This window comes from Macaca nemestrina (genome assembly GCF_043159975.1).
Source record: "Macaca nemestrina isolate mMacNem1 chromosome 4 unlocalized genomic scaffold, mMacNem.hap1 SUPER_4_unloc_1, whole genome shotgun sequence".
Lineage (NCBI taxonomy): Eukaryota > Metazoa > Chordata > Mammalia > Primates > Cercopithecidae > Macaca > Macaca nemestrina.
The window spans coordinates 88,495-115,639 of NW_027257554.1; the positions used below are offsets into that span (position 1 = coordinate 88,495).

At 48.2% G+C, this 27,145-nt stretch overlaps 1 long non-coding RNA gene across 11 annotated transcripts in view; it reads left to right on the forward strand.

The window, feature by feature from the left end:
* The window catches only part of LOC139361026 (uncharacterized), a 570,651-nt gene that overhangs the window by 56,350 nt on the left and 487,156 nt on the right, over positions 1-27,145 (forward strand). For 3 of the 11 annotated variants that reach the window (XR_011618607.1, XR_011618599.1, XR_011618600.1), the window contains exon 1: positions 7,429-9,607. The exons of 3 other annotated variants lie outside the window; for them this stretch is intronic. This is a non-coding gene — a long non-coding RNA (uncharacterized lncRNA). Of the gene's footprint in view, positions 1-7,425; positions 9,608-27,145 lie in introns of those variants that run through there. 5 more of the 11 variants (XR_011618606.1, XR_011618604.1, XR_011618597.1 and 2 more) reach the window with 4 other exon arrangements.

Below are 27,145 nucleotides of genomic sequence, written 5' to 3' on the forward strand. Positions count from 1 at the left end.
TTGGTCCTATGAACAGATCAAAGTTTTCATTCATGCCTTGTCTATAACGTAAATAGGAGCTGTTACCGCAACCTAAATTAGCCTTAAATTTTGTATCAGATTGCAGTCCAGATTACAAACGACTGCTTGATAATCTAATTGATAAAACGGAGGAATTTAGTGCTTGGAACCCAGCGTGAAGAGAACAGAATTGCTTTGGCTTCTCAAAAGCGTGTGACTGAGGGGTGACCTGGGGTGAAGAGAAGTGGCTGGAGTCATTATACTCAAGGAGATGATCTGCCGGAGCGCCTCTCAGCTGTCTTCTGGATAAAACAAAAGGGCGAAAAATGGAAAAATTCAGCACTGAGTTCGTCTATGCCCTGAGCTTCTCATATGGTCATTAATGTGACCGGGCTGTATCTGTGAAGCCTCCATACAGGCACAAAGGAATTAGGCTACCTCTGGCGTCTGGACCGCGTGTCATTTCCTAAAGCCCTTTTGGGTGAAATGACAATCGCAATGTCTGTTCGGAGAAGTGTAATCTCACGTATGAGATACAGATTTTAAATGATGTAGATTTTAAACACCAAAGTCAGGAAGCTTGGTGGGAGTGGCTGTCTTCCAAGTGGTTTTCTGTGCTGCCATGGATGAGGCATGGATGTGTTTGTTGGTGAGATCCACTGGTGAAAGGGCTAAGCAAACCCTGCAGCTGGGGCGGTGTGAAGCTACATCTCTTCCGGCATCCCAAGTAAATACATTTTGTAAATCTTGTGAATTTGACCCTGACCCTAACCCTGAGTGTTGAAGTCTGGTGCAGTGTCTTGAGCCCTCTTCTGCATTGAGGGTGAGTGACTGTAAATGAGCGATTCCTCAGTGAAGAAAGTTCAAATTTGGCTTCCCTGAGGAAGCCAGACCTCAGTCACCCGTATCTCCATTGTAAGCACTGTGGCCTCTAGGCGGGTGGCTGGAAGTTTCCAGGCCCGCCTTGGAGACACAGCCGTGCGGTGTTTGATGATTTGATAACATCGGCCACCTTCTGTCTAATCACGGTACAAATGATTCTCCTACAAGGAAACGGATCTGGTTTCTTCCCTGATCGTTGGAAGAAGCAGCCCACCTAGGAACTGCACCGTCCTCTGCACTTTCACAGCGAAGCCTGTGTCTGTCTCCCAGGAGTGTCATGTGTTGTGGGAATCACGGGAATTGCCTCTTTAATTCTTCCTGCTTTTGAGGGCTCGGGCAGCTCTGCCTGTTTCACCCGGAACAAGCAGCGTGTGGTCTCTGGCTGCTGTGGGACTAGGGCTTGTGTTTCACCTGGGACGAGCAGCGGGTGGTCTCTGGCTGCTGTGGGACTAGGGCTTGGGGTGCATCATCACATCCGGTGACCTGTCCAGGTGGGCATCATTGTCTTTTGCCTGTTGGCTGAGGCAGCTGTGATGCCATGGGGGTCATGCTTGTGTCAGGGCCAACCCAGTTCTTCCTGTGCACACCTCTCCTGCTGGAGTGCCTTTCCTTATGATGACGTGCTGAATTAGGGCGGAGAATGCAGAGAGGCTCTGGGCGTCTCCTTCCCATTCTTATTCCCTGGAGCTGTGATGCCCGACAAGGGAGCCCATAGCCAGAGGCTCCTTTAAATTTAATTAGAATAAAGATTTGATTACATAGCCAAACACATTTGAAAAGAACTTCACAGATTAAATTCCGGATTCAGCCCTTCAGGCCCAGTGGCCACGTTTCGGGGCTCAGCAGCTGTAGGTGGCTGTTATCTTTCTGTGTTGGCTGAGCAGATTGGGACGTTTCCGGTTCAGCTGGCAGTTCTCTTGAATGGCTCTGCCTGTGGTGGGGGCACCTTGGCTGGAGAGCCTCGTGGGGATCCTTTAGGCCTCTGGCTACAGCCAGGCTGCACGGTTCCTGTGCCCCGGGTCCTCTGAGGCCCAGATGGATCCCACCACAGAGCCAGCACTGCTAGACTTGGGTACTGTGTGCAGACAGCAGAGGGGCACGTCTGGGCCTTGCAGGGGCTAGGGTGACTGGCCTCCTTGGCCAGGATCCCGTCTCCAAGTTTTCAGAGGAAATGCATCCACCGTCCACACCGTGCACCAGAGGAAAACTGCAGGCTTCTCTGTGGATGGTGAATTGAGATCATGCAGAGTGACTAGGTTTGGGCTCCTGACCAGCGTGAAACTTGATACCTTTAGGTGGAACCTGACATGCCTCCATATGTACATGGCAAAGAGAATGCAGCGTTGTCAGCTTGAATCCAGATGTGCTCCCGTTTTGAGGTGGAAGGTTCTGGGAGTATTGGCCGTTGGTGATTGTCCTGCCATGGAGGACTTTGAATGCAGGCACTGGTTTAGGATAACCCTGGTTTCCTGGTCCTGTATGTGGGCATCGCTGAGTCTCCCGGGCTGGAGGAAAGCAGGGCAGATGGGAGGGTGACAAGAGGTCAGGTGTTTCCAGCTCTGGGGAGTGATGCCATCAGACGGCTGAGATCAGGTGGCCAGGGAACAAAGCAGGGGTGCATGGAAATGTCATGTTTCCTGGGGTATGGGGAGGACCTGTTGAACTCTATTCCTGGGCAACAGTTCTTCCATTCTCAGGAATCTGTGCCATTGTAATTGAGTAGCAAATTCTAGAATTGCTCTAATTACTTAGTGTTAAGTCCCCATCCCAATTACCATGAATTAGCAACAGTGATAACAGTTTGCCTGGTCAAGCCTTGCTAAGAAAAACCAGTGGAACTAGTTTTAGTTGCCTCGAGTTCCCTCCAAATCGGATTCCTTAGCGGCTTATGTCCCCACAGCTGCTGCAGTTCTTCCTGGGCCTGGCAGGCACATTCCAGACATTCACATCTCAGCTCAGATGCAGGCGTGCATATTATAGAAAATCGCACTGCGCTGTGATTGGCTTGAGCTGACGTTCTCTAGGTGAGAGGCGGAGGCCGAGGACCTGTGAGGGACTGAGTGTCCTCTCATTGACTTGGAGCAGGTGCACATCTGCTCTTCAAAAGTTCTAATGGGATGAAATTAGAAATATGAATTTTTAAAATTCACGTGTTACTAACTCTGTTCAGTGATTTCCTCTGAAATGAGAGACTACTTGCAGACGAGGCATTCAGACTGCAGCTCTCCTTAGAACTGTCCTAGACCTCGATGCCGTCCTTTGGCCTCTTCCTGGGTGTGGGGTCCTCTGCTTGAAGCAAAACCACGTGGTCTGTGCATCACTACTGCAACCAGCTCAACGTACACACCCACTGGGAGGGGGGCCGGATCACTTAACATTTTAAATGCATTTAACATTAAACCAGCAAGTCAGCCAGTGCTTTCTGTAACCAAGCTGCCTGGCTCATGGGAACCTCACACTTGACTTTTCGGAAGAGAATACTTGCTTCTGTGGAGTGTCAATATTTGTCTCATTTCTTGAGACTCTGCTCAAAGTGATGAACGTGTGTAAATTAGGACCTTTTTGTGTAAATTGGGCCACAGAGCTCTCTAAGCACAGTCAGGGGAGTAAACAGCTGTGAAAGATGCCGCCTGATGTGAGCCGTGACCAGGCACTTTGGAACCTGGGATCCCATCTCCAGCCTTTCAAAGGACGTAGAGGAATTGGCCTGATGTGAGCCCTGGCCGGGCACTTTGGAACCTGGAATCCCATCTCCAGTCCTTCAAAGGACAGAGAGGAATATAAAATGCAGATGGGAGAGTTCATATTTTGGGCATCTCTGTTCTTTTGAAATCAAAGTGCAAGGAAAAAGTTTTGCCTTGAGGTCTTACCCCATACTTGTTTTTCTCCTGAGGTTTTAACATTTTCTTAACTGCTTTTTTCTCCCCCGATCCTTGGGGAACTTCTATCTTCATATTTTCTTAAAAGATATGGTTAAATTCAACACTGAAATTTAAAAACATGCATTCATATTATTTTTCTTTAAACTGATGTATCTGATGTTGGTGAAGAACTCACTGGGCGTATTGGTGTATTTTCATTTTTTTGAGACAGTCTTGTGTTGCCCAGGCTGGAATGCAGTGGCGCGATCTTGGCTCACTGCAGCCTCACCTCCTGGTTCACGCCATTCTCCTGCCTCAGCCTCCTGAGTAGCTGGGATTATAAGTGCCTGCCACCATGGCTGGTTCATTTTTGTATTAGTAGAGATGGGGTTTCAACATGTTGGCCAGGCTGGTCTTGAACTCCTGACCTCATTTGATTAGCTCACCTTGGCCTCCCAAAGTGCTAGGATTACAGGCATGAGCCACCACACTCGGCCTGGGATATTCTTGATTGTAACTGTAATAGATCCCTTTAATAAAAACAAAACAGAACACCACCACCAACAACAACAACAAAAAAACAGCTGTCTGAAAAGTCCCAAAATTAAAGAGCTCACTTGGACAGGGATTTGGACACCAGTTGAATGGCCCAGCACAAACCATAGTTACATGGGCCACTCGGCCTGTTAGATCCTTAGGGTATTTGAAGTCATGTGGATATTTGCATTTCTGCTTCTGGATATCGTGTCAGTATGAATTCGTCTAGTGTTTGAGGGCCAGGCTCAGATCCGGGAAAGCAAGAGCCCCTGCCCTCACGGCACTTCTCTTCCGTGTGTGTGTTAGGAAAATAGAAAGCATAAGATATTTTTTTCAATGAGCTGGGAAGATGGAAAAATAAGCTTAAGATGTTTACTTGTTCAGAAGAAGGGAGGTGCAAGGAATACTCAGCTTTGCTGCTGCTGAAGGAGGCCCCTGGCGGAGGATGTTTCAGAGGTAGGGTTTGTCTGAGAAAGGTGGTAAGAGGCAAATAGGATGCCCCATCTGGTTTGCCAGAGATGGGGAAAGTCCGTATCCCCAAAACAGCCTCAGCATTCTGGCAAAGGCTTTGGAAAACCAGCTAGTGTGTGGGACCTTGTTGGCTGCTGGGGAGAAAGAAAACACTGCTGGTCCTGAGGACTGTACTGTTCTTCCACTGCTATAAAGAATTACCTGAGGCTGGGTAATAAGGAAAAAAAAGGTTTAATCGGCATACAGTTCTGTGGGCTGTACAGGTTTCTACATCTGGGGAAACTTAGAGTGGAAGGTGAAGGGGAGGTGGGCATGTCTTCACATGGCTGGAAGGGGAGAGAGAGTGAAGGGGAAGGTGCCATGCACCTCCAAACAACCAGATCTCAGAACTACCATGAGGACAGCACTTGGGGGATTGTGCTAAACCATTAGAAACCACCCCCATGAGTCACTCCCACCAGGGCTCACTTCCAACAAAGGGTTAGAGTTCAGCATGAGATTTGGGTGGGGACACACAGCCACATCATGTCAGGCTTCCCATTCTTCTCCTGCACATGCTTCACAAATGGTTCTGTCATTGGTTTTTGTTTTTGTTGATACATAATATGTGTACATGTTTTCAGAGTGCATGTGATATCTTGATTCATCCCGGTATTGATGAAATCTGTGTACTTGGGATGTCTTTCACTTTAAATATTTTCTTTTCCTTATGCTGGTAATGTTCAAGTTATTCTCTCCTAGCTGTTTTGAAATACACAGTAGATGACCCACTGCCATCCCCCTGCTGATTTATCAATAGTAGGTCTTGTGCTCCCATTAGGCTGTGTGTTTGTGCCCGTTACAAGCCTCTGCCCATCCTGCTTATGAGTGGGCTCTGCTGGGCCCTGTTGACCACCTACTCTTGGCCTCCATGAGATCTGCTCTCAGCTCCTGCTTATGAGTGAGAACATGCTCCATTTCTTTGCTTGGCTCATTTGCTTAACGTATATCCTCCAGCTCCATCCATCCTGTCGCAGATGACAGGGATCTCAGCTGTGTGGTGGAGTATTGCTCCTGTGTATGTTCGGGTCACGTTCCCTTCATCCCCTGTTGACGGACACTCAGGTGATTCCAGACCTTGGCTGCTGTGGATGGTACTGCATTGAAGCTGAGAGCAGTCACTGGCTTTATACTTGGGGGACGTGAGCCACTTTGATGTTCTCAAGCAGCCATTCCCCAAAGTCCTCCATGGAATGCCGCATTCCTTTGTGCCCATGGCTTCCACTAGGATGAAGAGCTGGGAAGGGGCTTTGAGTGAACCCTTGGGTTTCTGTCTTTAATTGGTACCCAGCTGCACTGACCAAGTGGGGGTCCCAGTGACCCTGGACACTACCTCACATAAGGTCCAAAGATGCAGTTAGGTTCTTTTTTTAACTTTAAAAAAAAAAAAAAAAAAAAAAAAAAAAAAAAAAAAAAACCCTTTTGACCTGGTTAAGCTATAGCATTATCAGTTAGTGTTTTTCATATTGGAAAGGTGTATATTTTATTTTCTAAGAAGGAAAGAAATCCTGTTAAATACTCTAACCACAGATTAAATCATGTCAAGGAAAGAGGTACTATTTTGGGGGAAAATTATCCCTTCATGTCAATGATCAAGGAGATGACTTAGATTGTTTAATTGAGTTAATTATGAAATCTTAAGTGGTTTTGAGAAGATGAGCTGTGGATACTACAAGACATGAGACTGATGCTGATTTAATGTTAGTCAGCCCTGACAGAATGTGGCTAATATTTAAAGCTTGCTCCAGTATTGCTTGATAGATTGTAAGTTAATGTAAAGATCTGTTTGATGCTTTTATTTTACAAAATATTATTGAGAAAAAGTTTGACAGCCAAGGAACCACCTTCAACCAATTTCTTCCTAATTTCTATCACTAGAAAAATGTGTCCTGTTAATTCCAAAATTTACTTTTGGAAAGTTCCTGTAAGGAGAGCAGAGGTATTGGTGGTTGAATGGTGACTTGAATTTAGGTGAAGATCGTTAAATATTTCATAGTCATGTTTGTCTTGGTGGTTTTAGCAATTTTATATTAAATTTAGAACTGTGAGTCAAACCAAATGTGTTCTTTCGCTTTTGTGATACTCCTTTGTATGACTATACTGGTAAAGAATGATAAAATGTGTATCGGGTATTTTTTCTGTGTAGATATTAGGATTTTGAGGGGAACAAATTAATCATTCTTCTAATAGACATTGTGCTGTGTGTTGGGTCCTTTGTATATTAGTTGAATCACTCTAATGAGGACCACTTGAAAGTCTGTTTCTATACAAGATCTTTTATATGCTGACTTGTGTTATGCAAAATCCTTCATCCTCAAAGAAGACTAAGCAATGGGTTGGAGGAGAGGTTTAATCCCCCATTAGGTCTATTCCAAATGCCCAGAATTGAATGCAAGTACGAATTATGTTTTTGAAGTGGTGTGTGTGTGTGTGTGTGTGTGTGTGGTGGACTCCTTTTTAGGTCATGAGAGGGAGTTAAAGCAAAGATCAGATTTGCTGATAAACATTTGTGCATATGCTAGTGGAGAAGTCATATGTCTTGACTGCACCTGCGTACTCTGATTTTGGTTTTGTTAGTGTCCGTAGCTACAAGCCTCACCCACCTCTGGGACTCACCCTGAGGGGCTGTGGTGAGGGTTATTACAGAGTCGTGTGTCTTAGCGAATGGCACAAACGGTCTTGTGGGCCTACTTTGGCTTTGTTTGAATCTGTAGATTGTTAAACTAAGTTTAATATTTTGAGGATTATAAATTGTGATTCTTGTCTAAGAAGAGGTTTCTGTTGTCTCTGAAGACAGGAACCACAATACAGATGGTCCCTGGCTCACAATGGTTACGTTTGTGATTTTTTTTCCCAACCTTGTGATGGTGTGAACTAGTCACACTCAGTGCATTGTTCGGCCCGAGATGGGCTGCCTCTGAATGAACCCATTGTAAGTTGAAACTATTATGTCAAATGCACTTTCTATTTAGGATGTTTTCAGCTTACGCTGGGTTTATTGGAACAGTTTCATCCCATGGTAAGTCAGGGAGCATATATGCTCATAAAAGTAGAGAGGATCTCATAGATACCATGAGATATAATGTCTCTGATGTTATAGAGATACGATGAAAACAATCAAGTGGGACTTGGAAGCCTTGGAGGGACTCACAAGGGTGGCTCCTGGAATGCAAATGTGAGCGCCACTGGCTTCTGGATGTGACATCTGTGCCTTCTGCTTAGCCCAGTGGGTTATTGGCTGCTCCCGAGGGCAGAGAGGTCCAGCGTTCCTCTGTTTAGGTGTTTGAGCTGCCTTAAGAGGCTAGGTCAATTCTCACTGGTGTCTTCAGGGCTTTAGGTCTTCTGAACAAGCAGGAGGAAGGACGACTTTGTAGAGCTTTGAAAATCTCAACGGACTTCAGGGCCATCCCCCTTGGTAGGAGAGAGCCCCACTGGAGGCGAGCAGGGTGCCATGCGTGCCTGTGCTGGGCCCAGACGTGTACAGACGTTGTGAGGGCCACAGGACACAGATCGGTCTTGGTGCACAACTGGTGTCAATGGCCACGCAGCATTTCTGCCAGGTACATGAGTGCGGGGACTTGGGTTTTGGGGTGTGCGTCCTGGTTGCCTAGTTGCTTGGAAGACCCCTATTCAGACCCCAGCCTGAGTCACCGTGACAGGCCTCCCGCTTCACACGCCACACGGAAGCCTTGGCGTCGGTCACTGACGCCCACCAGCTGTCAGATGTGCGTGTGTATCTTCCCTGGTCTGGTGATGGGTCTTGTTTTGAGGTTATAGTAAACGTTCAGAGAGGTTTTGGATTTTTTATGTTGTTTGCAAGGAGGCAGCAGGGAGTGCTTGAGCAGTGAGATCCCCTTCCCAACCAATGCAATTTCAGATCACAGCAGGTAATTAGGGCAGCGGAGCTGTGGGATCACCTACCCAACCAATGAGAATTCAGATCACAGCAGGTAATTAGGGCAGCGGGGTGGGTGGCAGAACACTGAATTGTGGCTGTTTCTGGTGTCTTGCCCCGCGGACAGAGTGTGCTGGGGCCTCCGTGGTCCTCTGTGGGGTGGGTGGAGCACATGAGCTGGGTGCTGCTGGGCTGTGGCTGGCTCCGCAGCCCGGGGTTTATGCAGGACTCGTTCTTAAGACAACTTGGAACCCAGAAAGCAGCATGAGGAGAACGGGTTTGTGCGTTTCTGGATCCTTGGTGCTTCCCAGTCTCAGACGCTGTGCAGGCTCTGAGGGGTCTCGCCGGGAAAACTTGAACAGTCGGCCCCCGCGGTGGAGTGGGGCTGCAGCGGGTCTTGCCGAAACTGGAAGTGGGGGTGAGTGTCTCGCAATCGGGACCTTTCAAATGGGCCCAGCAGGCTGCATGTGTGGAAATGGTGCCACCTAACGCAGGGCTGTGGCCAGCATGGCCTGAAAGGCTACAGCGGGCTCTGTTTCTGCTGTCTTGAGAGAGTCGCTGCACGGTTTTCCTTGGTCTTTGTCTATTTGGAGGACGCTTCCCCCTTTCTTGGGCTTACACAAGCCTTCTGAGCTGCCTTGTTGAGTATGACAAAGCCCTGAGAAGGCATTTTTATCGCATAATTATGTTATCCTGGTGGCTGGATAAATGACCTGCAAATGTGGGTGACTCAGTAGCTCTGAGGGTGCTCAATATCCAAGACAGGTGGGAAGAAAATGTTCAGGCAGGTGTCAGAGAATCTGTTCTCTACTTCACACTGGGGCCCTGGTTTGCTGACAGTCTTCACACTCGATCCAAAATGGGGATAATGAAGTCTCACGGATTCGGCGTCAGCTGAGAGCTGCCTCCAGCGCAGTCTTCTGTGAGTAACAGTTTATAGGTTTGGTGCAAAGGGCGGGCGTTAGCTGATCTTATTTGTGGTGGTGCTTATGGTGGCTTTTCCGTAAGGAATTTAGACTTTATTAGCTTTGGCAAGGGAATCCTGAGTGATAAATTGGAAGAATGCTTCAGGAAACTCTGGAACCTGCAGTGAGTTTGGAATCTGTATGAAATTGAGGTTTGGATTCTCACGATTTCCTAATGCTACCCCGAAACCCAGTAGTTGAGAGAGTCGTAGAGCTTCAGTTGTGCTGCCCCGGTTCCCCATTTTAAAAGGAACACGTTGCTTTCATCTAGAATGTTCTGAGCTCTGAGTGCTGCCAGCAGAGTTTCCAGCTCTCTGCATCAGAGGGGAAGCCAGGACTGCGCTCACGGTGTCGCGGCAGCTGGGAGCTGAACCTGGACCTCAGGCACGTGTGATGCTGGCCATTTTCTGTAAACTCCAAGGGTGCAGTGGTCTCCTTGGCACTTTACAGTCTTCTGAAGCTTTTGATGTGTCTGTACTTTATAGATTTTTCAGAAGTAGACGGCCTTTTCCCACACCCTTGGGCTGAGTTTTGTCAGAGGGTAGTGTGTGGGAAGCACTACACCCACATTCTGACAGGGAAGACTCTGGTGCCCAACTGAGGTCAGAGTGGAAATTTGCTTTTCCTTCCCTCCAGTCTGGTCCAGCTGCTCCCTGCTTGGCCAGAAGAAAATCATTCTTATCCAAGTCGTAGGCAAACCCCCGAAGTCAAACATTTGTCTTTTTTCTTTAATATACCCATTTAGGTTTTATGGGATGATAGATGGCGAAGTGTTTTTTAGGGGAAAATTAATTTAATTGCAGAGAACTTTTTGGACAAAAACTGTAATCAAGAAACTATTTTGTAATAAGATCTAGTTAAATACTACAGTTGAAAGCTCCTTATATTTGATCTTAAACTTGGGTCTGGTATGCATGTCCACATGCTCATGCTCATGACGCCAGGCTCAGCTGTGAACTACAGGCACGGTACATACTTTCTGGTTGCTTTTTTGAAAGTCTTACTGCTTGGCCTCTCTGACTCAAATGTTGAGTTAGGTTGCTTCTGTTCAGAATGTTCATCCCTCCATCTAGGGTCCAGTCATCTTTCAGGGAGGAACCGTCTTCCTCATCTTTGTCCCCTACAGTATTGTATATTTAATAGTTAAATATTTATAGGTTACATGGGTGACTGATCTGTTCATTAGGAGGAAAACAATGCCCATTTTTACATCATTATAATGGACTTGTTAAATGATTGTTAGTATAATGAAGTTTCCATGGCAAAAGAGGCTTTGCAGATGTGACTGTAACGGACAGTGAGATGGGGGAGGACCCTGGGTTGTCCAGGTGGGGTCTAGCGTCCTCACATGTGCATTGATGAGAGGGAGTACGAGGGTCTGCCTCAGAGGAGGACACCTGAGGATGAGATAGAGGCCAGAGGGCTGTGGGGCTGAGGGCGGGGGTGGGGTAGGGGCCGGAGGGGCATGGGCCAAGGGTGGGGCAGGGGCTGGAGGGGTGCATGGCTGAGGCCGGGGCAGTGGTCAGAGGGGTGTGGGGCTGTGAGCCAAGCTGCATGGCGGCCTCTATGAATTGGGAGACTCCAGGCAGGAACACAACCTACTGACCCCTTGACTTCAGCCCTGGGACTCCTGACTTCCAGGGCTGAGAGGAGGTTTGCATTTGTGGTAATTTGTTGCAGCAGCCATAGGAAGTTAATGCATTGTATCTGTTCTTCACCTCCAAACCTTTGAAAAGTAACCCTGTTGTATCGGCCTTTTGTGTGCCCTAAATTCTAATGAGATGGTTTGTAGGAAATAACGGACACAAACGGTGGCAGAACACAAAGTTGGACAGAAGCAGTGTCTTCTGTGGTTCTGTAGTTTGGGTCTGTGAAGTTAGATTTCGGTCAGAGAGTGTGTGGTCTTGTTCAGCGTATACCTGGAGTACTTGTTCAGAGCTCCTGGGGGAGTGGTCTTTAACACTGTTAGCATTAAAACTTCAAGCACATCAGGGCCAGAGTTCCTGAGTCAGTGTTAGGTGACCTTTGAATAAGAGTTGGCATGTAGAATCTGCCCACTTTACTAGCATGAAGCAGCAATTTTTTTTTTTTTTTTTTTAGATCGAGTCTCGTTCTGTCACCCAGACTAGAGTACAGTGGCTCGGCCTCGGCTCACTGCAACCTCCGCCGCCTGTACTCAATTGATTCTCCTGCTTCAACCTCCAAATTACATGATTTATTTTCCTGTTTTACATACTTAGTATGTGACAACTCTGCAAACTTTATCAATACAAATGACATGCCAGAACTTATGAGAATCCAGCATTTTCCCATGCAAATTAGTAGTGATGTGGAATTCCTGGGCTGGTTTGGTTTTATAAGACGTAGGGGTGGATTCTTTGCCTAATTTCTGTGGAACTAACAATTGTTAATCACCCAGCAATCTTACCTCCCCCAACAGCTCAGGTGAGGGGGTTACCCCCGCTGTCATGATGAGAGGCAGGAGACTGAGGCTTAGATGAGCAGGTGACACATTACTGTCTAGCCCCACCCACCCCGTAGTTTCCTGCCATGGCTCAGCTATCTTCCTACGAGAAAGAACAGACACCCTGGTGCTGGGTAGAATTCCTTGTGAACCCCTTTGCATCCTCCAGGGAGTTCTTGCTTTACGGTGGTGGCTCATGGGGAGGCCTCTGGCCCAGTGAGAAAGTGACTCATGTTGTAACATTACTGTCTCTCTGTCCGGCTGCTGTCGATTGGGTGATTTGTAAACAGACATTTATTGCTCACAGCTCTGGAGGCTGGAAAGTCCAAGGTCAAGGCAGTCCAAGGTCAAGGCACCTACACATCTGGTGTCCCAGGGCCTGTGGCATACAGACGGCAGCATCTCACAGGTTCTTGCGTGTCAGCAGGCATCTCGTTGGGACTCACATGGTGGAGGAGCAGGAGGGCACCTCCACCTCCCAACAAGGACACCAACCCCAGTCCTGAGAGCAGGACCTCCCAAAGGTCCCACCTCTTAATGTATCCCATCGGAGATGGTTTCAGCATGAGGTTTTGGGGACATTCAGGCCAAAGCCATTACTCTGCCACGGTGTTAGAGCTGCATGGCATCATTACTGCAGCAGAGCCACAGCCTTCTCATGTGCATTTGCTGCAGGAGGAAGACGCAGGAGCCTGTGCAAGTTGGGGTTCAGTGCAAGAAGTCGAGACCCTCTGGGAATCTTAGCAGGAGGAACTTAAGGCTTTGAGAACTGACACCTTAGGACTGTAGTTTTCTTCAGACTGTAAAAACCTTGGTGTGTGATAATACTGAACATTTCCTGAGCCCTGTGATCCTGTAAAACAGTGGTGGTTAAGACATTCCCCCTCCCCACAACTGCGCCCCCACTTTTACTGCAAGAAGCCCCTTCCTATGTGGCTTAGGCTGACTTGCGGATGACCATTTACCGAGGACAAGGCCAGACACAGGCCTTCAAACCCCCCATCTCTGCCTTATAAGTGATTAGCTAAAGTGCCTGTTCGCACTAATCAATCACCTTCCACCTTGAAATGGTTCTTCGTGGTGCAGTTGCGCCTGGGGGGTGGACTTGTCTTTGACTGTTGCCTTCCACAGAGGACGGTTAGGGTGGGCAGGAAAGAATTCTCTGCTACAGGTCTGCATTCCAGGCTGTTTCCAGAAGTGGGAATTCTTGTGCCCTGGAGTCTGGGAATGGATTTCTAGTGTCCCAGCTTCAGGTGGAGTTGAACTTGAGTGAGGCAACCCACCACACCCATCTGGAGCCAGGAACTAGAGCCATTTTTAAAGTGGCAGTTTCTCCATAAGGTTACCCAAAAAATGCGCTCAGCACGTTTCTTTCTTTCTCATATGCATTTGGCCATCTAAAATGGGAATGGTGGCTTTTTCAAGTATGGATGTAGTTTTTTGTTTTTTTTTTTTTTTGAGACGGAGTCTTGCTCTGTCACCCAGGCTGGAGTGCAGTGGCCGGATCTCAGCTCACTGCAAGCTCCGCCTCCCGGGTTTACGCCATTCTCCTGCCTCAGCCTCCCGAGTAGCTGGGATTACAGGCACCCGCCACCTCGCCCGGCTAGTTTTTTTTTTTTGTATTTTTTTTAGTAGAGACGGGGTTTCACCGGGTTAGCCAGGATGGTCTCGATCTCCTGACCTCGTGATGCGCCCGTCTCGGCCTCCCAAAGTGCTGGGATTACAGGCTTGAGCCACCGCGCCCGGCCGGATGTAGTTTTAAATTTTGAGTATTGTAAACCTTAATGTAGCTTCTTAAAATGTTTGCCTGATTATCTGGAGATTTACTAAACCTTTGGAGTGGTAATAATGAGTTGATCTATATGACTTTGCTTTCTATGATGCAATGAAAGTACTCTAATGAAAACCTCTGCAGTTGAGTCAGCAGGCGATTGGCCAAAACAAATTCTGCTTTTTGGGTTTCTTTAACCAAACAAGGGAGTAGAGTGTAGGCTGAAGTGGCAAATTCATTTCAGAGCACGCCAGAGCCCTCAGTGATTGAGCAGCCTTCTCAGGTGAACATGTAATGTGCCGTGAGTCTTGGCAAGCCTGGCTACTGATGTGTGCACGCGACACCACAGAGCCACACCTAGGAAGATGTGGTTTCTGTAACAAGCTTTGGAAAACCAAAGTTCAACTTAATTATCCAACTTTGTTATGGAAAAAGCTTAGATCAGATGGCCTAAGACCTGATTGTTTCATGGTTGAGACATGGTTATAAAATTGCCCTTACTTGGTGCCAATCAGTGTTGGTCCACAGTGATACTCCTCCAACCTCACTGAATAGTTTGGAGACTGATATGAGACTGTGAAAATCTCCTTAAGGTGAAAAGGGCTCTGGGGCACCCGGGAATATCCGCACACCCGTGGCCGTTCCCCTATAAGGTGGAAAGGACGGCTGGGTCACGCGGGAGCATCCGCACACCCGTGGCCGTCCTCTTTAAGATGGAAAGGGCTGCTGGGGTGCCCTGCAATATCTGCACACCCGTGGCCATTGTGGCTGTCCCACTTTCTGCTCAGTCACCTCTGTGTTCCCGCATTCAGGCTTTGGGACACTCATGAACAGCTCGTCCCCTGGGCTGGTGAGGAAGGAGTGGGGGGTTGTTCTGAGGCTCTGTCACTGTCTGCCCTGTCATGAGCTGGGGAAGGCAGTGGCAGTGACCCTGGAGGAGTCTGGTCAGTGAGGGCTCCGGCAGGAAATGCTGAGGCTTGAGGTGGCTCTGCCAGTCATAACCAAATGTCTTCCCTCTTATTTCCATGATTCCTTCTAGTTCTGCACCTTGCACTGCAGAGTCTCTGTGTGTCTATAAATATACATGAGTTACGATACAGGTGTCTCTTTCCCCTCTGTCTGGGGCTGGGCCCAGGGAGTGAAGTGCAAGACCCCCTTACTGCTGGATGCCCACCAGCACGAGGCACTGCCTGCCCTGCTAACGAATGCCTCCAGCGGGGAGGCGGCGGTAGCACTGCCCCCATGGTGCATCCTTGGTGCATGGAGGAAAGTGTGTTCATGATTAAAACACAGCCCATCCTCTCAAAAGCAGGGTGACAACCACATTTACTTCTGGAATCTTAAAAAAGGGCCCGTCTCTTTGAGAGAAGAACGTAGCATGTATGTGTGTACCTCCTTTGTTTTTTTTGAGACAGTTTCCCTCTGTCACCCAGGCTGGAGTGCGGTGGTGCGATCTCACTGCAAGCTCCGCCTCCCAGGTTCATGCAATTCTCCAACCTCAGCCTCCAGCGTAGCTGGGACTACAGGCACCCGCCACCATGCCTGGCTAATTGTTTGTATTTTTAGTAGAGACGGGGTTTCACCGTGTTAGCCAGGATGGTCTCGGTTTCCTGACCTCGTGATCTGCCCACCTCGGCCTCCCAAAGTGCTGGGATTATAGATGTGAGCCACCGCACCGGACCGTATGTGAGTACCTCTTTACAAGTCTTGCCCGACCTTTGCATTTAAAAATTATTGAAAAACTTAAGGATGTAACTGACAAGAACTTTATAGGTTTCTCCAAGTAAAAATTTGGAAAAGTTAAGTGAACCCATAGTGTATTTTATTTCTATGAGTCCCACACTTGGATTTTTAAATGTGGGCAAAACATCTGTATGTTCTTCAGCCTGATTTCCGTGGAATCGTGAATGAAACGTGCTGAAGTTGCCATGCGGATTTTGTTATGTGGCGGTGACAAGTGGGGCTGGTCATTAAACAACTGGAGGGATCCCTGTCCTTTCTGTGCTCCTGTTGGGCACTAGGCACCTGCTTGGGTGTTTTCTGTGTGTGTGGACAAGATGAGGACAGAATTTCCAGATTCACACGGTGGTATCTTCTCCCTTTTCTGTTAAAACGTGTCTTCTGCTGCTTCTACATAGACCAAGTGTTTCTTTCTCTTGCCTGTCTACATAAACGCTGTTTAACAAAAACTGTTTTGCAGACATGTGAAGCTGAATTCCACATGATCAAGCAGATAGAGATGACTGAGTATACTGTTTTGTGGAAGGAAGGTTTAAAATGATTTTTAGCTTTTTCCCTGAAATAGGGAATAATTTTAACTTTTTCCCTGAGATAGGGAATAATGAAATGGGAAAAAAATTAAATTTTCCCATTTAATTGTTAGATTATATTTAATTCATGTATTGCAAGGGAAAAAGGAACTAGATCACCCCATGTACCCAAATGAAAATTTAAAGGGTATGGGCGAGTTCATTTGAACTCCTTTAATTTGTTTTTGTTTGTTTGTTTTTGACAGTCTCACTCTGTTTCTCAGGCTGGGTGCAGTAGTACAATGACAGCTCACTGCAACCCCAACCTTCTAGGCTCAAGTGATTCTCCTGCCTCAGCCACCCCAACGGCTGGGATTTACAGACGTTAACCACCACACACAGCTTATCACGTCTTGGAGACTAGCTTTGAGTTTGGGCATTCACTGAACTACATTTTGGTTAATTCTCAAAGTTTGTCACTGTTTATCTTTAATTTGCTAAAAATCTACATGTATTGTAAAATGCGTTATATGTCCTTAGCATTCATGGATTCCCTGTTATTGGGGCAGAGACGCAGAAGGGCAGAAGGCGTTCGGACATCATCAGGGTTGCAGTTGAGTGCTTGCCCCGAACACACTGGAGCTCTGGGCTCTGTGGCCCCACGGGGGTCCTCTGTCCACTGAGGGGGCCGGGTTACCTGGAAGGTCCCTCCAGCCTCTGCAATTTTGCCCTTTTCAGGTTAACATCTCATCGTTGTCCTGGACAGCACTGCCTTTCGTTCACTGACCCACGAGTGAACAGCTGGTCAGTGGGCAGTGCTGCTTCCTTCAGCTGGGAGGTGGTGATGTGATAACAGTTCCGTGGAATTTGGTTCTTGGTGTATTAAGGGTGCAGTTGTACGTTTATTTTTTAATCTGCACCTCTGAATTGGTCTTTTGATTGCAAAGAGATTGCTTGTTGGATTTGTTTCTGAATATTTCGTGGATAACAGGAGAACCTTGCTTATCTGTGTGTTCATTTAATGTGTTTTTGCCAGGCATTTAAATGGGTGCGTTAGCCCACTTTCTGTGTGTGGTGGAGTCATTGAAATCATTTATGTGAAGTCTCTTCTATTAAGGCCAGAGGACGTGGAGTGGTGTCTCCCTAAACTAGGGAGAAATGGCATTGTTCTGCCCTCCTCCCTGGGAACGCTGGTGTTTCCAGGTCTCTGAACTTGGCTCCCACACTGGGAGAGTGGCTGTGGCTTCTGGAGCCCGTTTTGTGCGGGACTGACTCTTTCACTTGCTTTATTCCCCACCATCTTTGCTGCTTTATGACGCAGGGATGAGGGAGTTGGGCCCAGGGGCCTTGCCTGTGCCTGAAGGGCCCGATGCAGAAACTCCTCATGGGAAGGATGTTCCTTGAGGGCAGCTTTTGGAGTCTTTCCCTACTTTTAACTGAGAAGCAGCTATTCACATGGTTCTATTCTGCTAGTGTGTTTCAAAATAATTGGTGTAGAGTTGCGAAGATGTCCGAGACACCCATGATCCACTCCGGGCCAGTGACAGGCAGTGTGCTCAGATGCATTCAGACCACATTCAGATGCCAAAGATTCTTGCTTGATTATTCTCAAACTTATGAGAATCTAAAACGTGGGCCACGGTATGGATTTTCTCTTGAGCCCCCATGACTTTGCCTTGCATTTTGGGCATAAATGACTTCATCAAGGGGAAAGAATTTGAGGGAGGAGCCTCTGAGGCTAGCGGGGGCGGGGGGAAGAGGAGGGAAAGGAGCTGTAGAGGGAAGAGCCAGGCTGGGCCTAGGGCATCTCCCCATGATGCTCCCCCACCCCTGGCGCGAGGCCCCAGGGACTGACTGATTTTCCCACAGGAAACGTGTATGATTGCGTGTCTGTTTTGTGGGCTGGCCATTTGGATTGGGGGAATGTCTGTGTTGTGATTCCTTATTGATTCGAAGGTTGAAAAGGTTTGTGCTCAATACAGGGGTCTCTTGGTGCGATGGGAAATGTGATCGCAGCCGCCTTCGGGGTGGGGAGAGCCCTTGAGGCCCTCAGTGGTGGCCAGTGTCGGCTTCGCTTCCCTGGGTGAGCTGCCCTCAGGGTGGGAAGGGAGGTCCTCGGTGGTGGCCGCTGTTGGCCTTCGCCTCCCTGGGTGAATGCTGCTCCATCCCCGGCTCTCCGACTCCTTGCCTGGGCACCTTCTTCGTTGGAGGCCGTGATCCATCAACTTTGTCCACGTGTGTCCTGCAAACTAGTGCTGACTGCAGGTTCAGGAGTGGTCAGAGGAGGCCAGAGGAGGCCCTCGTGATGCGAAGCTAAACGTTGAATGATGGCGCTGCTGAGTGCATGAGCCGCGTCAGCCCAAGAGTCTGGGTAGGAGGGAACGGCGGGGTGGAGGGAAGACTGGACAGATGGGTGCTTTCCTCGGCCCCTGGGAGCACGGTCAGGTCCATGCTCAGACCTCCTGGTTTCTCCCACATTGCCATAAATAGCAAGGAAAGGACTCGGGGCATCCAGGGACCTCAGGGGTATAAGCTGTGTCCTCGCGTGGCCCAAGCTGTGTCCTCGCGTGGCCCCAGCTGTGGCCAGTGATGTTATTCTCTTTAACCTCAGGCTTATTTTTTATAAAAACACAAAGGGACAGAAGTAGTTCAAGGGCCTCTAAAGACTTACGTAATTGTTAATAGGCCTACTTTTATGCTTTCTTATGTATTAAGAGCAAATCATGAAACAAACTCATTTCTGTTTGAAGAAATCTTTACTGTTCTCATTTTTGTGGCAAGCAACATTGATTCTTTGCTTAGTGAGCATTAGTGCCCTCCTGCCCAGTGCGGTTGCCTGGTGTGTCCTCGCACACACCTCTGTCCATTGGTCTCCGTTCACCTTTCCGCCTAGAATTGTAGGAGGGGCGCTGGGATCTTAGGGCTAGAAAGAAACTCTGAAGACCACTTATGGGGCGGCTTTTAGTCAGGGCTCTCCAGAGAGACAGCCAGCCGGGTGTGCGTGTGTCTCCAGGGGGAGGCTTGCTGCAGGGGCTACAGAGTCCAAGAAGCCCCAGGACCCACAGCCTGCAAGCTAGAGTCCTGGGAGGGTGTGGCTTGAAGACTTGAGGAGCGGAGGGTGCAGATCCCACCCGGGTCTGAGGAGCTGAGACCCAGGAGCACGGGCGGCAGAAGACAGATGTCACCGGCCCATCAGCCACACAGGTGGAGTGAACCCAGTTTTCCCCGCCTTGCTGTTTTACTTGGGCCCTGGGTGGATAGGGTGGTGCCCCCCACACCGGCGAGGATGGGTCTCCACTCAGTCCAGAGGCAAACATGCATATCACACAGAAATAATGCAGAACCAGCCATCTGGGCACCCCGGGCACGCTCAGGTTGATGCACAAAACCAACGCCGCGCGTGGCCCTGAAGTCTGCGTGTTCGCATCACTCCACGCACATTGCTCAGTCATCGTCTCGGTGAGTTTGTAAGCTCGTTGTGTGGTTCTGGGGCTCTTTGTCCCGGGTGGTGGTGGTGGTGATGACAGGCTCCCCACTGCCCCAGCTCAGGTATGGAATGTGATGGCACCAACGGCTCCTTGTTTCTCAGACACTTGAGCGGGTGCTCTGTGCAGGCAGTTCCACCTGCAGCAGCATCTGTTCCCTATGCCTATTCCATTCGGAGTGTGTGCCTCCCTTCTGTCGAGGGTGCAGCCTTCTTTCAGGGAAGAACTGTGTCCTGCTCGCCTGTATCTCCCGTGGTGTATCTCATGGCTGAATAACTAGCTATAGTATACCTCGGTGGCTGAATGATAGGTTCATTGGAAGGAAAACTTGATACTTTTTTTTTTCTTTTTCGGATGGAGTTTCACACTCAACGCCCAGGCTGAAGTGCAATGGCACGATCTTGGCTCATTGCAAACTCTCCCTCCCGGGTTCGTGATTCTCCTCCCTCAGCCTCCCAAGTAACTGGGGCTACAAGCGTCTGCCACCATGCCTGGCTAATTTTCGTATTTTCGTTAGAGACGGGGTTTCACCCTGTTGGCCAGGCTAGTCTTAAACTCTTGTCCTCAGGTGATGCACCCACCTCGGCCACCCAAAGTTCTGGGATTACAGCCATGAGCTACCACACCCAAGAACTTAATACCATTTTTTTTCTTTTTAAATCATAATGGGCTTGTTAAATGCTTACGTTAGTGCTTATTTTTAAAAATGTTATCTGTGACCTTTCAGCTTTTCATAGCACTTCTCGTGTGAATATTTAAAAAAGGCCCTTTAGTCATGGGGGAGAAGCAGTTATCCCTTTCAGCAGAGGGAGATGGAGGAACAGGCCCTCGTGGGTCTGAGCACAGACAGTCACCCTGACCTTGGTGCTTGCTTAGGTCTGTTCTCTGTTCACCGTAGTGCATCCACTCTCATTGTCAGCTTAAAAATAAGCTTTTTCCTCTTTCTAATCAGAACAGTTAGTTTGTTAACAATCACGTTAAGGTATCGAGAATGATGGCTTTCAGGCCTCAGATATGACACAAGTAGTAAATGCAGCTGACCCTGAACAACATAGGTTTTGAGCTTCGAAGGATCACTTATGTTAAATATTTTCCAACCAAACCCTTACTGAAAAAACCTGGCTTTGTGGAGGGCCGACGTTTCCTACATGCGCTTCCATAGGGTGGCCGCGGGGTCCTGTGGATACGTACATTTGGGTAAACTCGGGAGGTGTTCTGGAATCCATGTCCCTGTGTATACAGAGGGACAACTGCAGCTTTTTAAAACTTTGTGTCCTGCCTTGTCCTGAAAAGGCTCCAAGGTGGATGCAAAATTATTTCGTTTTTTTGGTTTTCTTGGTGGGATATTGATGTTTATTCTTCAGTGTCTAAAATCCTGAGTGAACAGAGTTAGTGCTTCAGGAACAAAGCCAGTCTGGAAACACATATTGAGATATCCACCTTTCCTTCATGGTTTCACAAAAGGCCATGATCATATTTTATTCGGTTGAACTGTAGGAAACTGCCAATATTTGCTGTTTTTGGCGTACAAAATGGCAAGTTCGTACGATATTAAAAACAAAGGCTTCCTGGATGGGGAAAATAGGAATCGGTAAGAACCTGAAGTTGTCTGTCATGGCCTCTGAGTCACAGGTAAATAAACCTGCGTGAAGGGAAGTTGGCTGTACAGTATTTTCCTTCTGTTTTGAGACTGTCGGAAAAAGGCCAGTTCCATTGCGTTGGGTCCCTTTGCCTCACCTTTGCTGCAGAGGGGACTTGCCATTATTCCTCTTGTTTCCGTTGCCCAGGAGGCTGATGCCACATAGAAGACCTGCAGGTCGGTGGATGTGAAACAGGCAACGGACACGCTGTGCACCTTGGGACGCATCTGAGAAGTGCGTGCTTGCAGCAGGTCTGAGGTTGAGGGCGTGTTCCATGTCCTCTCTCTTCTCTGGCTTTGCAGGCCTTTGAAGTTGGTCCTGGAAAATGAAATTTAGTTAATGCTGATTTAAGCTCCAGGTCAAAGCTGGGGGGCCGAAGAGACCCGCCCTTCACTAGGGGTGTGAAGCATTGGGCCTTCCCATCAGGAGGCAGCAGGGACTCGAGAAAGCCCCACATGCCCTCCAGTTCCCTTATGTTGAAATTTTTTGTACTCGGCCATGCCGGGTCATTTTGGGAGGTAAATGGGGGGTTCACATGGGGGTGTGCAGTATTCTTAGTTGGCAGGTGCGAGAGTTGAATTTGTAGAAGCTGTGCAGATAGGAAAGGGCCTGGCCGGGAGTGCTGTTTACAAGGAGCCGATTTAACACGAGGTCTGTGCTCTGCCTGGCTCCGTGTCTGACCGGTGTCTCCCAGTCTGCAACAGGACGTTCACGTGACTTGGCGCCATCGTCCCATTCTGTGTAGGCGTCTGAGGATCTGTGCGCGGCTGCTCTGTGAGCACGAGTTGTGATAATGAACTGAGAAGCAGTGAACAAACCCTGAATTGGTCAGCACTGGTTCCACGGCCACTTCTGCCGTGGTTGGAGTCATTCATAATAAAGTGTGCTGGACTCCTATGCAGAGCTCTGAATTTCAGAGGCCCTTTAACTCGGCAGCTAACGAGCCGCTTCCTTCAGAAGACATTTGAGCCCCCTTTACCTGCCAGGGTGACCCTGGGAGTTTGAAGATGAGTGAGACAAGCCCTCCGTGTCTTATGGATTTTACTGTCCAGAGGAGAGACAGATGTGGATGGTGAAGGAGGCCCTATCAGAGGTCAGCGCATGTCAGTTTTATTTCTTCAGCACTTGCTGTGTTCAGGCGGTGCCCCGGGCCATGTGCAGAGTATCTGGGGACCCTGCCCATGGCATCCCAGGCACAGCTAGCATCTGCGCCATCTTCATACTTGGTCTGAGTTTTGGGGAAGTACCGAGGATGGATTCTGCCTTTGCTGGAGAGAGTTGGAAGTCAGGACAGCCCTCCACAAGATGATGATCGCCAGCTGATTCCTCAAGAAAGAGAGGTGGTCCCCACATGGGCAGAGCAGGGCAGCATGCGCAGACCTGGGTGTGGGGTCTGGGGCATGTGCATCTGAGTGGGGTCTGCTGGGAGACAGCAAAGGTGAGGTGTGAAGGCAGTTGGAATTTACAGGATAAATTATCACTAAGGCCATGCTGGGAAAACATAAAATTGGGACTCTCTGGGGTAAACGTGGACTTAGGGTGACCCTGGGCGTGGGTGTTTTCAGGCTCTGAAGGCAGAGATTTAGGAAATTGGGGCAGAGCTGAGCTCCAGACGAGGATGAAGACCACCCTTGGGATGTTGAATGAGACAGGGGTGGAAACCCAGTGAATGTCGTAGGGTCAGTCCAGCAGGAAGGCAGCAGAGGAGACCGCTGTCCTCAAAGGCCTCGTGGGGCCTGCCTCTCAAAGTGCTGGGATTACAGGCATGAGCCACTGCTCCCTGCCGATACTTTTAAAATTTCTAAGCTACTCTCTCTCATACCCACTCCCGTATTATTTTTTTTTTAGACCAGGTTTATGGCTATATTTTTTCCAAGGAAATCAAACCAGTTACCTGTTTGAAGTACAAATAACACCGTGTTTAAAAACCGAAAATGCCAATTTGCATAGAAGTTTCCAAATACCCAGTTGGTTTGAGCCTTGCATTGCAGTGTCACTACCTGCTCTTAAATTTCTACACGATGTATAGATAGCGAGGCAGGGACGGCTCGTACATCTTCAGGTTTCGATTCTACTCACTTGGGCTATATTTTCATTTATTTTGGCACACCTGTGGGTGTGGCAAGCAATGCTAGGGTATCTATTTTGAAGCTTGTCCAATAACAGTTGGGAAGATTTTCACATTTTTAGAATTTTCATAGTAATAGTTATAATTTACAAAGAATTTAAAATTGTGTAGTCATTATTTTGCTTTTTTCTAGATGTGCCCCGAAACAGGGTTGCTAACTATCATTCTACATCACAGGATTCAGAACAGTACCCTTTTGGAGCAGATGCCTGTAATCGAGGAATTCCACCTAGTCGGTTCACTTTAAACGTGTTTAAAAGGTTTTCTTTATCCTGGTTGGCACCTGTGGCTACAGTTTGTTTTCACTGCTGAGGAATATTCCATGATGGAAACCGTAATTCATCTGTTTTTCATATCGGTGGACATTTGGATTATTTTGGGAGGGTGTGTATGTCTATTCAGCCTTCATTGTTTCAGGATTTTTTGTAGAAGATAATGTAACAGTGTAACATCTTCTGCTACGGAGCCAACACGAACCCTGATGACAGCCACACAGACTCACGCACAGACTCTCAGGCCTTGTTACCAACGCATAGAACCATTTTCTTAAGTTGAAACACAGTAGCAGAACCTGAAGCCATGTGAACGGGTCCTCCGATCTTACACTTGGAATTCACTTTTTATTACTATGTCTGCCAATTAGGAAGCATATCAATTATACAGAAAACTGAGAATGTAAAATTATATGTTTATAACAGAAAAAAACTTATTTAATACCCCAGAACACATGACTATGTTTTTCCCTCATACCCCACCACTGTTTTCTTTGCTTGAAATGTGAAATGACACTTGAATGCGGTTTTCTAGCGACTGTTAGACTGGCATAGTTCTTCAGAGACAGAGGATGTAAAGCACATGGAGAATTTCTGTTTGTGGAATGTGATTTCCCGGTCACCTCATTCAGGCTGCCGCCGCCTTCCCCTCTGGCTGCCTGCACCGTGGGACGTCTGAGGAGGTCCCTGTTTCATCCTCTGGAAATTCTGAAAAGGAAGGAGAGGAGGGCGTGCAGGGTGTGGTACCTTTGTGTTGGTCCTTTGAGCTTTTATTTGGAGTCTGGGCTACCTTGGTGGTTCCTGCCTTTATGTCCCTAGCTCGTGGCTTCGTCCTTGTGTCTAACTCACAGGCAGACAGATGGAAAGGGAAGTTATATTCAGCCAACAGCTTGATCTTATTCTGAAGGCTCAAATCGACTAGGTATTTGGAGACTTGTGTGCAAATTGGCATTTTTGGTTTTTAAACACAATGTCTTATTTGTACTTCAAATGGGTAACTGATTCTCTTGGAAAAAATATAGCCATAAAGATGGTTCTTTAAAAAAAAAAAAAAAAAGGAGTGGGTGTGAGAGAGTGGCATAGAAATTACACCAGTAATGGTTGTGCGTGGTGGCTTACGCCTGTAATTCCAGCACTTTGAGAGGAGGAGGCAGATGGATCCCCTGAGGTTAGCAGTTCCAGACCAGCCTGGTCAACATGGTGAAACCCCGTCTCTACTGAAAATATGAAAATTAGCCAGGCATGGTGACAGGCACCTGTAATCCCAGCTACTTGGGAGGCTGAGGCAGGAGAATCACTTGTACCCTGGAGGCAGAGGTTGCAGTGAGCCGAGATTGCGCCACTGCACTCCACCCTGGGCGACGTTCAGAAACTCCATCTCAAAATAGAAAGAAAAAAAAAAAAAACACCCCGGTAACGGAAACCTGACTGCGTCATCTGTGATGGAGATGGCGGATTATTTGATTTTTAGTGACAGGATGAATTGGATATGTTTGCAGTATTGATCTTGACAAGGGAAATGGTGAGAACCAAATGTGCCGCCCAGCTTGGGCCTTGCCATTGGCAGAAGACCCTGGCGGGCAACAGACTGGAGACTCGGAGACCAAGGAGAGAATTCTCACGCTGTGACGCTGGTGCAGTGTGTGCTTCTGGACTCCTGCTGGAGGGAGCGGCCCCTTTGCCTTGCAGGCTTTGGTGCAATGGAGACCTTAGGACCTGCCCCTCCTGGCACACCTGTGGGTGTGGCGAACAGTGCCAGGGCTGAGGCACAGTTGGTGAGCCCAGAACGTGGAGGGGGAGAGGCTGTACACGCCGGCAGGCGTCTGCTCCAGCAGCCGTGGGTTTCCGCAAGGGGGCGGGGCGTTGGTTTTCCTACTTGAATTTGGGTAGGGAGGGTGTCCTGGGATGCTGTGTCTGCACTTGTGTTGCTCTGAGGTCAAGTTGTGGCCTCGAGTCCCTATCCCTCTGCCAAAGTGAGGGTTTGCCCATTTTCAGGTCAGATTTCCCTTGGGTCCGGGTCTCTAGGAGTGGGGCGCATTCCAAGGGGTCGTGAGCACGGTGGACGCGCCTGGGCCTCTTCCTTTCCCCCCAGCTCCTGGGCTGTGTGTGAAGAGCTGCCCAGCGGAATCGCTCTCCTGCCTGGTGTTTCATTCACCAGAAATCGTTCTCACTGTGGACTCTTGAGTCAAATGTAATCCAGGAATGGAACGTGCTGTTGCTGAATGCCACACACAGCATCAGGAGCTTAGTTGGGGATTATATGATCTTACCCCACACCTTAAAAGTAAAGACTATAGTTGTCAGGCCTCTGAACCCAAGCCAAGCCATCGCGTCCCCTGTGACTTGCACGTATATACGCCCAGATGGCCTGAAGTAACTGAAGAATCACAAAAGTGCAAATGCCCTGCCTGGACTTAACTGATAATATTTTACCAGAAATAAGTGAAAACGGCCGGTCCTTGCTTATTTTCCTGGCTCATCCTGGCTCAAAAGGCTCCCCCACTGAGCACCTTGTGACCCCCACTCCTGCCCGCCAGAGAACCCCCCTTTGACTGTAATTTTCCTTTACCTATCCAAATCCTATAAAATGGCCCCACACTTACCTCCCTTCGCTGACTCTTTTCAGACTCAGCGCGCCTGCACCCAGGTGAAATAAACAGCCATGTTGCCCTCACAAAGCCTGTTTGGTGGTCTCTTCACACGGACGTGCATGACAATAGTTAAGGGGATACTGAAGTCTTTAGCAGCTCCAAGAACTTTTTCAGTTTGTGTCAGGACATTTTAGGCAGAAGGAAAAGCTTGCTCAGGCAATCTTATAGAAATGTTTGGTGCAGCGCCATTAACTCGTGGAATAAATATGTAACTTTCCATGGCGGCCCTCTGGAAAGAGATGCACTTTGAGTGCACCCTGGTCTGCTCGCTACAAGAATCGGCCGTGTCACCCCGCTTTCTGTGGGTCTGCATGTGTGCGTGGTCCATTGCTCTCCACTGTGGCCATGGAAGGGAAGATGATCTGGAATGCTGGCGACAGTTATCGGTGTGTGTTGATGTGTGCTGCTTTCCACAGGGGAGAACATTTCTGTTTAATAAACATCTCATCACGATGATGACTGCAAGATATTTGAGCCTCATTCAACAGTGTTTCTGGGTTCCTTCTGTTTTTAATCTGCTTTCTAGCACTAGGCAAGTGAAGACATGGAAAATAAAAACCCATCGAACTTGTAGAGACATGGTGTTGTGTAGGAGCAGACTGTAGCCTCTGGCTCTGTTTAAAGATTGTAGTAAACCTCTTACCTGGGATGGCCAGGGTGTAAATTATCTTGTTTAATCGAAATGTGAATGAGTCAAAGCTGACGCCTGCATTGTTGATGAAATACCAGATTTTAAGGGAACATGTCAATGTACCATAAGATACCAGCAAAGTTCCTCGATGAGGTTCGGCGCGGGCTTGGAGGAGCTGAGCCTTAGGTCACCAGGGTCGTCTCT